The sequence below is a fragment of the Gigantopelta aegis genome, chromosome 4 (assembly GCF_016097555.1).
Source record: "Gigantopelta aegis isolate Gae_Host chromosome 4, Gae_host_genome, whole genome shotgun sequence".
NCBI classification, from domain to species: Eukaryota; Metazoa; Mollusca; class Gastropoda; order Neomphalida; family Peltospiridae; genus Gigantopelta; species Gigantopelta aegis.
The window spans coordinates 40,139,716-40,151,089 of NC_054702.1; positions in this window are offsets into that span (position 1 = coordinate 40,139,716).

The following is an 11,374-nucleotide window of genomic DNA, read 5'->3' on the forward strand; positions in this document are numbered from 1 at the left end:
TAAAACGAGCATTTTGAACGTATTTAGTTTTCAAGTAATATAATTATTATCTTCACTATTACTATTCCGCAATATTCGTCTTTTGCTAAATATTGAAATACTCGTGGACGTATTCGGTAGTTAATACTGAATTATTCGGCTGTGGTTTCTGATTCTTGAAAATTTAATATTGCTCATGGATGTATTTGTAATTTTAAACAATGTTTGATCAAATCTGTAGTTTAAAGGGACAGATCCTAGTTTCAACCCGTGAAAATTAACACTAAGTTTAGTTAAAGGGACAGATCCTAGTTTCAACCCGTGAAGATTAACACTAAGTTTAGTTAAAGGGACATACCCCTAGTTTCAACCCGTGAAAATTAACACTAAGTTTAGTTAAAGGGACATACCCCTAGTTTCAACCCGTGAAAATTAACACTAAGTTTAGTTAAAGGGACATACCCCTAGTTTCAACCCGTGAAAATTAACACTAAGTTTAGTTAAAGGGACAGATCCTAGTTTCAACCCGTGAAAATTAACACTAACTTTAGTTAAAGGGACAGATCCTAGTTTCAACCCGTGAAAATTAACACTAAGTTTAGTTAAAGGGACAGATCCCTAGTTTCAACCCGTGAAAATTAACACTAAGTTTAGTTAAAGGGACAGATCCTAGTTTCAACCCGTGAAAATTAACACTAAGTTTAGTTAAAGGGACAGATCCTAGTTTCAACCCGTGAAAATTAACACTAAGTTTAGTTAAAGGGACAGATCCCTAGTTTCAACCCGTGAAAATTAACACTAAGTTTAGTTAAAGGGACAGATCCTAGTTTCAACCCGTGAAAATTAACACTAAGTTTAGTTAAAGGGACAGATCCCTAGTTTCAACCCGTGAAAATTAACACTAAGTTTAGTTAAAGGGACAGATCCTAGTTTCAACCCGTGAAAATTAACACTAAGTTTAGTTCATCTACAAACCTGTAACACATTTGGATAAAGTTACAATTGAGCGAAACATGAGTCTGTGACTTTGAAATGGTAAAATACCCTCTGAAACTCGACTCCATAACTGTTACTTCTCAGACGCACATGTGATTTTAAAAATATGAGCAGTGCATTTTGTGATATTAAAAACACCAGGATGACCGAAAACACTTCAAATGTACAGAAATTGATAATCTAAACCATAAAATTTAAGTAAAGTATGATTTCAGTTATAACAAACGGCTATTATAGTCAATATATGCCTTAGTGTTTAAAAACTAGGGTATGTCCCTTTAAATCCTTTTACTTGTGGAGTAGTTAAAACACAATGACGTGTTAATTTCTTAACATTTCTTTTAGGTAATCGTTTACATTATCTTTACCAACATTTCGCTTCCTAGCATATCTTGTGATTTGTAATACGTGATTAAAAATCGCTGTTTTGGTAGTTTTACATTTGGGTAGACAGCTGCTTGTGCCAATTAATACATTTATGATGAGATTGAAACTAATATTTAGATTGTCTGCTATGTCTATGCTAGGAGCTGGTTATGCACTGATTGTATGCTGTTCAGAGATCATTATCTTATATATTATTGTTCTGCCTAGTCGTAAACCAGCTCTATTTTGTCATCAGTAAATTATAATCATTGTATTGTCTTCATTAGTTGGACACCAAGATGGGATTTGATATGACATGTTTGATATGGTAAATGGTATGACATTCAGTTTGGTTTAATGCCAAGGACACAGGAATACATGATGGGAGTCCAAATCAAAAAGAGGTTAAAAGTTTCAATCGTAGCCGACAAGAGGCTGCAGCACATTATAAATTACCCGATTTATAACTAACTGGTAGGAAGATGCGATGTCACAAGCAATCTGTGCTCGTAAATCTAAAAATGGTATATCTCAAACCTCATTCAAACTGCATTGCATTATGGATACACATGTTAAGATAAAGAGATCATCAGGTGAACCTGATACCATATTGACAATGTAAATGTGATGTTTATGGCGTTTTCATTTAAAAGACAAAAATCAGGCAGACAGCATTTCAAATTTCAAATTAATCTAAATTAATTAAAATAATGATGCAGTTACCCACTACATTTCCACTCGCGTTTTTCCTCAAGTATTACATTTTCTAATTTAATCAGTTATTGCATTGCTTCTTATAATACTCCATAATGTCGTTTTGTTTTCTATGTCGAAATATAGTACTATATACATCCCTGAGCTTCACAGAGAACAGTTTGTCTGTGTTAGTCGATTTAGACTTGCCGGCCCCAGTGGTGTGGTGGTTAAGTCATCGGACTTGAGATGTGGGTACTGGGGTCACCTCATGAACTGGCTGCCATCCAGAGCGAGTTTAACGACTCAATGTGTAGGTGTTAGGCCACTACACCCTTTTCTCTTTCACTAACCATTAACAACTAACCACTAACAGACAGACAGTCCAGATAGCTGAAGTGTGTGCCCAGCGTGTTTGAACCTAATTGAATATAAACACGGAAATAACTTTAAATGAAAATTAAATCAAGACGTAACACTTTGTGGACAAACCCTGTGATCTTAACGAGAAACTGATTAAAAAAATATCCATGTTGCAAAAAAATATACGACATAGCACGTAATATGTTGATTAGTGCTATATACAAATAATGTTATGTACATTGTAGTTTTTGCCGTGATACGATCCCATTCAAATGAAGGGAACAGTTCAGGAATGTCGTACGTGATAGAGTGATTGTTGTACTATGGTTTATGATGCGTTATGTACAAAATCCATTACTATTCTTGATTACAAAGACCAGGAGATTTTAAAATGTAATAATACGTTAAAGGATCGTTCTTACTGTGCGACTTACATTATCGATTTGTACCACGTGTTCAACATGCCATTGTATTGTTAGAAAAATCAAAGTCACACGTGCTACTATTCAAAACTGTACGGCATTGTATTGTTAATTTATATGTAATGGCGTCGATTCCATTGCTGTCGACAGATTCTGACAAAGATAGTCAACATCATTATTGCAAAGTCATATTTCTCACTGACACGACTGCCAGAAAATACAGACTAATCGATGCTATGCTAAAGGGCCTTTTTTGTATAATTTGTTTTAAAAAAAAGAAGTTATTCCTCGAAGTTTTGAGATATGCCCAAGATAACCTTGCTTTAACCTTTGGTAGACGTAAGTACGTGTCACGTGGTTGACTGATAGCAATCAGAATCAAGTTGATAATGTTTGATAATTGCTTTTCACACTCAAGTCAAGTTAAATGGGTGTTGAGTCTATATTCTTAATAGACGAATCTGCAAATCCCGTTTTTGTCTTAAAGGGACATTCCTGAGTTAGCTGCAATTTTAAACTGTTATAGACTAACCGAGACTTTTTAACGAATGTAATTACATATCAAATATATTTTTCTGCATAAAATATTAGTGGCTGTATATTAAACGTGCTTCAGATCGTTCTAATATTTATACTAGTTTAAATTTCATTTTATTTCCTAAAATCCATTTTTCGTACGTACGAAATTATTTGAAGACAAAATCTAGTTTGGGCTTCTTAAAAATATTAACACGACCTGAAACACATTGAATATACAGACACTGATATTCTAAATAAGAAAATATATTTAATATGTAAGTTTAATCGTATAAATATTTTAGTAGTCCGAAACATCTTACAATGCAGCAGTCGGGAATGTCTCTTTAAACGCAGGTGTTTAAGCGTTGTGAATACATGCGTGCACGTCAAAACCAGGTTTTGTAAATTCAGCCCTTGTGTTAGAGTTTTGCGGTGTCGAAACACTAAATCTCTAATATGCACTGGGCCAGAAGGTTACTACAAGTCGCACTGTTGGAACACGCCTTTAGTCTTTTACCCATTTGATGCAAGAACTGTCCTAATCCCCTGTCTACCGGAATCCCTATGCACCGAACATCAATATATCAATAAGAATAAAGGGGGAAAAAGGTTGAAAATGGACATGCAAAATAAATTATTGCAACAAAAAACAACAACGATATGAATTTCTATTCCTAATATTGAGTAGGCTGGATCACGTCACGCCAACAGTTCGGCGTAAACTAATCTAAGTGATGTCGTTGGTTCTATTTGCTATGCTATTAAAGGGACATTTCTGAGTTTGCTGCATTGTAAGATGTTTCCGACTAATAAACTATTTCTACGATTAAACTTATATATTACATATATTTTCTTGTTAGAATATCAGTGTCTGTATATTCAATGTGTTTCTGGTCGTCTTAATATTTGTAAGAAGCCCAAACTGGATTTTGTCTTCAAATAATTTCAGGAAATAAAATGAAATTTAACCTAAAACAAATATTACAACCATCAGAAACACGTTTAATATACAGCCACTAATATTTTATGCAGACAAATATATTTGATATGTAATTCCAATCGTTAAAAAGTCTCTGTTAGTCAATAACATGTTAAATATTGCCGCAAACTCGGGAATGTCCCTTTAAACTAGTGACATGTTGAACTGTTGTTATATACGAGTAATGTATATTGTGTATCTATATATAATCTTGCAATGTGCTCACATCTTGTTACTTTTGTTATATTTATGACATAAATAGTAAATGAAAATTGATTTTTGTTTTGTTGTTTTCTTTTGGGGAACCACCCACTGACCCACAGTTAGTGATTTAAAAAGGCTATATATTGATATTGCATAGCCACAAACTCGGGGAAAGAGATGCTTTAACTATCAGATTAGGGCTGCACAGTTTGCGCGAACGACCGTTTCGTTCGCGTGAGGGTCGCGCAAAACCGTCCTTGCATTCAGGTTCAGGCATTCGTAATTCACACGAAACATGTCGTATACCCTCATGATAATTCGGAATGATTTCAAATTATTTTTAAATCACTGGCATGATTCTGCAAGTAAGGTTCAGGGCGACCAACCTAATGAAAATATTTTCCGGGACTTTTTTGGTATTTTTATTTTTAAGTGCGCAATCGTTTAAAGCACGCGAAAACGCCATTTTCAAAAATATAAAAAATAATTTAAACCGCGCCATATTTGACATATTTAAAAAATAACCACAACCAAAGAGATACATAACAATAAAATTTTTTTATTATTTATTGGAATGTTATGTATTCAATAATAAAAGTATAAATCAATCCACATAAGTGGCAGAATTTTTCTACTTCCTTTTTAAGCATAGCCCTACTTTATGACTTGTCTAGCAAAACATTCTAAATATATTCGTCATTTATTACATAATTAAAGAAAGAATATTTGATGTATTTAAACAAAAATCCTACAGTTTAATAACAGCGTCGCCAAAAAGATCACTATACAAATACTTAATAAAGGAATATCAATTACAAACATATCTGACGAAGCCAATTGATTCACGTAATATAAAAGAAATAACGAAAATGAGAATTTGTGCACACAGGCTAAATATTGAAGCTGGTAGGTACAAAAATATCGAGCGAACACAAAGAGTATGTACATTATATAATATTAATGAGATTGAGGATGAGTTTCATTTTATTCTTCAGTGTCCACGATTCGAAACTTTAAGAAATAGATTTATTAAGAAATACTACTCCAAGAACCCCAGTGCTTTTAAACTAAGACAGCTATTTTCAACTACAAACAATAAGGAGATAAATAACCTTGGCAAATACTTACTACAGGCGAACAAAATGAGGCATATGCTATTACTACAAACAACTTAATATATCTATATTTGTGTAACACATATTGCCGATTGTTTATATATAGATATTGATGGATTGTTTTATCGGTATATGTGTATGTATTTATGTAAATCATTCTCCACCATTGTTCCGCACTATTGTACATAATATTGTATTTCATTGTTATAAAGCTGATAAGTTGGAAAACTTAACGCAATAAAGAACTTGAACTTGATCAGCGTAAATAAAGTTACTATACCTAGTACAGCAATTAACAGCATTATCACACATACACGCACGCGCGCACACACACACACACACACACACACACACAGACCAAACATCAAAAATCATCACCCCCCCCCCCCCCCCCCCCCCCCACACACACACACTAAAAGCCCCACTTTATTAGCAAATAGTGTAGTACAGTTTCACTTCCACCTACAGATTAGTAATAAAGTGACAAACTTGGAACCAATGTTATTTTTATGTAGGTGGGGTCGAACTAATTTGTCGTTAACTGAATCGGGAACGAAACGTCTGGTACCCACATTAAGACTGGCTATTGTTCTGCATTACGCTTACGTTACTATTAGAGTATCACTTTTCGCGGCAAAATCTAACAATGGTTTGTAAAAATTTATATTTTTTATAGTTTAACTTACTTGAATAAAACAAGATCGGTAGGTACATGTATATTAATTAATTAATATTAATGTCATGAATGTTTCACATATTACTGGTAGTCAAATAGTATTTAGTGAAATGTTGCACGTGAAAGCATACGAAAAGAATTTAAGAAGAGAATTGTAAATCCGTTTCTTTTGTTTTCGTACGATCACAAGTGTTCTGTTATATGTTCAGGTTTTTACCCACCGTGGCGAAGTTGCATGCATCGCCACAGAACCGATGTCTGCCCCGTAGTAATTACTGTATGATATTTGAAATATCTTTAAAATGAATACATAAACTACATAGCAAGTAAGACAAATTTCATACATGGCTTCAGTTTACTCGATTGTCAAAAACATTTTCATTGGTCGGCCAATAGATAAACGTCTTAGTAATAGCACGAAACAGTCGATAATCCCAAGTTCAGGTTGCAATGGGGAATGCAGAATGATAAACTCTGTTTAATAAACTCGGAATTTAAAAATATAGAAAATTAAAAATATATTCAGAAATGGTTGCTTCCCCAAAAAATAATGATAGCGAATTTGGAAAAAATGCCGGATATTTGGCATTAATTCCGGAATTCCGGATATGGGTTAAAAATTCCGGATTTTCCGGAAAATTCTGGAAAGTTGGTCGCCCTGAAGTTTTTGATTGGTGGACATAAGCTCCAGCTGGCTGCTGTTAGATCCACATGTAATAGTGGAGCTAATTTTAATTAGATTGGAAGTAAAGTTATTGCTGAAAACGTAGGTGCCGATTGCCATGACGCGTACTAAGAAGCTGTAATATCAGGAGTACTTTTCATACTGGAAACGGATGCAGATCAACATTATTTGAATTGCTTAGGAAGACCACTGAGGTTTTTAGTTTTTTTTTTAGGTTTTTTGTTTTTAGAAGAAATGAAAAGTTGCTTTAATAGTTATAAATTACTTAAATTTTATTACGAAAAAATATTCGGAATTTTTCGGGTACCGCATAACCGCGGAACATGACGAATAGCTACGAAATGTTTCCGTTTAATTTAGAGATCCTACTTTTTACGTCAGCGTGCGAGTCGACAGGCAGCCAATAGAATAAGTTGTTACTTCTTTATTTCAGTCATAATCCTTATTATATATGTATTATTACAAATATACAATAATCAAAAATATAATTTCCTTATTTTCAAAAAAGGGTTACGCAAAAGAAAAGGGTTACGCAAATATTTTTACGCAGAATTTCAGTTTGTGCACCCCTGCTATCTACTTTTAAAGACACAACAGTACGAGTCACTCTTTGCTGGAATTCTTAGAAGAGGTGCGATGTGCCCTCCTGGGCTATTTCCCTTTCAAGCTAGTGTTCTGGGACACGTCACACGAGTATGAGACATACTTTAAAAAGTATATATATTTGTTTAAAGACACTCCCTACATTTTAAACTAAGTATTAGAGAGAGAGAGAGAGAGAGAGAGAGAGAGAGAGAGAGAGAGAGAGAGAGAGAGAGAGAGAGAGAGAGAGAGAGGAGAGAGAGAGAGAGAGAGAGAGAGAGGGAGGTGGGTGGGGGTCGATACCGCCACAGAGGTTACACCTACTGAATTGGAGCAAATTATCTTTTATGTGCAGTTTACCGTTAACAGAATAGCACATTACCATGAACAGAACAGAACAGAATAGCACATTACCGCGGACAGAACAGGACAGAATAGCACATTTCATAGTATTTGAATTGTATGTCCTGACTACGTGAATGAATTAATGGGTATTTAACGACAATATATTTGTTTAAAGACATTCTCTACATTTTAAACTAGGTTTTAGAGAGAGAGAGAGAGAGAGAGAGAGAGAGAGAGAGAGAGAGAGAGAGAGAGAGAAGAGAGAGAGAGAGAGAGAGAGAGAGAGAGAGAGAGAGAGAGAGAGAGAGAGAGAGGGGGGGGGGGGGATACCGCCACAAATGTTACACCTACTGAATAGCAGTAAGGCATCTTTTATGTGCACTTTACCGCGAAGAGAATAGCACATTTCATAGTCTTTGAATTGTATGCCGTGGCTACGTGAATGAATTAATGGGTATTTAACGACAACACAACACAAATGTGAAGAATCGTCGATTGCGCGTCTAACAAAGGTATATATTGAAATATTGACTTAATATTGTCTTCTGTAAAACATATACAGTTAAAGTTTGTTTTGTTTAACGACACCACTAGCGCACATTGATTTATTACTCAGTGGCTATTGGATGTTAAACATTTGGTAATTTTGACATATAGTCTCAGAGAGAAAATCCGCTACATTGTTTCATTAATAGCAAGGGATCTTTTATATGCACTTTCTATAGGCAATGATAACACATACCACAGCCTTTGAACGAGAAATAGCCAAACGGGTCTACCGACAGAGATCGATCCTGGACCGACCGTGCATCAAGTCAGTGCTTTACCACTAAGCTACTTTCCACCCTTGGATGTCTGATAAAAGTATATATTGAAAGATTGACTTAAAGGCATATTGTCACAGACCACTGACCTATTAAATAGCCTAACAAAGTATTACCTAAAAATATATAAATTTGATTTGTCCATAAATATACTTTATTCAACCATCTACGTAGCCACCATACTGCCCTTAATAATGATATTTCATAAATATAATTGAATTATGGCAATGGTCTATAATTCGAAAACTAATATTGTCAACAGGGTTGACATGAATTTCACTCCATCGTGGTTCAGTTAAGGTGATGCGATAGCTAGATTTGGTTTCCAAATATTAATGTAATTTTTATTTATTATAAAATTTTAGACAAATAAGGTTCTTAAATCTGTGACAGTATGCCTTTAATGTTGTCCTCTGTAAAAAAAATGTAATCATAAGCCTGTAATTTTATGGTAACAATTCTCGTCCAACTAAATCATATTATATTGGACATCTAATACCTGGTGATTAAAGTCACGTGTTGGCGTGATGTTAAACATTATTCTTATTATTCTTCATTTATTATTACACACACACACACACACACACACACACACACACACATCTCATGGCCGTTTGGTTTCACGGTGCAAATAAATTACAGTGTTAGCGTCTTGTTACAGATTGTCCCCTGCGCGTGCTGTAACCTCACCGTGGTGCAGCAGTGTAACATTCTCTTTGAGAATGGCCAATACAGCACAAATTGAAATTTTGAGTAAAAGTCGGTATCTATCTGTGATGTTTGTATTTTTGCAGTTTTTTTTACACTATTTTTATTTAAATCTTGAATTTTTATATTGATGTTGATCATCACCTTATTTGTTTGCATTACCATAGTTTGACACCCAATAGCCGATGTATTTTTCGTGCTGGGGTGTCGTTAAACATTCATTCATTCATTCATTTGTTACCGATTTAAGTCAGTATCGGCACTATACGTTTCACAAGAGAAATAACATTTTAAACTAGGTCTAGAGAGTGAGAGAGGAAGTCCGATGCCGCCACAGATGCTACGCCTACTGAATAGCAGCAAGGCATCTTTTACGTGCACGATACCATTGAACAGAATAGCACATTCTATAGCAGCAAAGCATCTTTTATGTGCAGTTACCATTGAACAGAATAGCACATTCTATAGCAGCAAGGTATTCTTTATGTGCACGTTACCATTGAACAGGATAGCACATTCTATAACAGCAAGGCATCCTTTATGAGCAGTTACCATTGAACAGGATAGCACATTAAATAGCAGCAAGGCATCTTTTATGTGCAGTTACCATTGAACAGGATAGCACATTCTATAGTCTCGACGGTTTGGCTTCACGGTGAAAGTAAACGATACTGTTAGTGTCGTGTTACAAATTAAAGGCGGTATCGGTACTATACGTGTCACATCAGTATTGTTCACACGAGAAATAAGCGTTACTCGTATTTCAACACTATCTCGAATGCCCCACCCCCACAAACAGACACATCCGATTAGGAAATCCTATGTATTTGATACTGAATCTTGCTGACACATATTTCGGAACAGCTATTTCCCTCTTAGCATTTTTGTATTATTAAAACTTGACTTGGTCTGTTGACCGGCCTCGGTGGCGTCGTGTTTAGGCCACCGGTCTACAGGCTGGTAGGTAATGGGTTCGGATCCCAGTCGAGGCATGGGATTTTTAATACAGATACCGACTCCAAACCCTGAGTGAGTGCTCCGCAAGGCTCAATGGGTAGGTGTAAACCACTTGCACCGACCAGTGATCCATAACTGGTTCAACAAAGGCCATGGTTTGTGCTATCCTGCCCGTGGGAAGCGCAAATAAAAGATCCCTTGCTGCTAATCGGAAAGAGTAGCCCATGTAGTGGCGACAGCGGGTTTCCTCTCAAAATTTGTGTGGTCCTTAACCATATGTCTGACGCCATATAACCGTAATAAAATGTGTTGAGTGCGTCGTTAAATAAAACATTTCTTTCTTTTTTTTGGTCTGTTAAGTTTATCCGGTCCAGGCCGGGTCGGGACGTAACCCACTGGTAAAGCGCTCGCTTGTTGCGCGGTCGATCTAGGATCGATCCCCGTCAGTGGGCCCGTTGGGCTATTTCTCGTTACATCTAGTGCACCACGACTGTTATATCAAAGGCCGTGGTATGTGCTATCCTGTCTGTGGGATGGTGCATATAAAAGACCCCTTGCTAGTAATGGAAAAATATAGCGGGTTTCCTCTCTAAGTCTAAGTCAAAATTACCAAATGTTTCACATCCAGTAGCCGATGATTAAGAAATCAATGTGTTCTAGTGGTGTCGTTAAACAAAACAAACTCTTTGTTTTGTTGTCCAGGCCAGTATCTCTCGACTGGGAAATCAAATGTCGTGGTATATTTTACCCTGTCTATGGGCAAGTGCATATATAGGACCCAATGATGATATCCTGGTAGGAGTAGCATAATACGAATTCAACGAGTTGCTTACTTCACCAAAGTTCAAGATCATGTATCAAAATAACCATTTTATTCGACACCAAATAACCGTAGTTTAAATTGTTCTGAGGTTCCATTAAAGGTATACTGTCACGGATTTAAGGACCTTATTTCTCTACA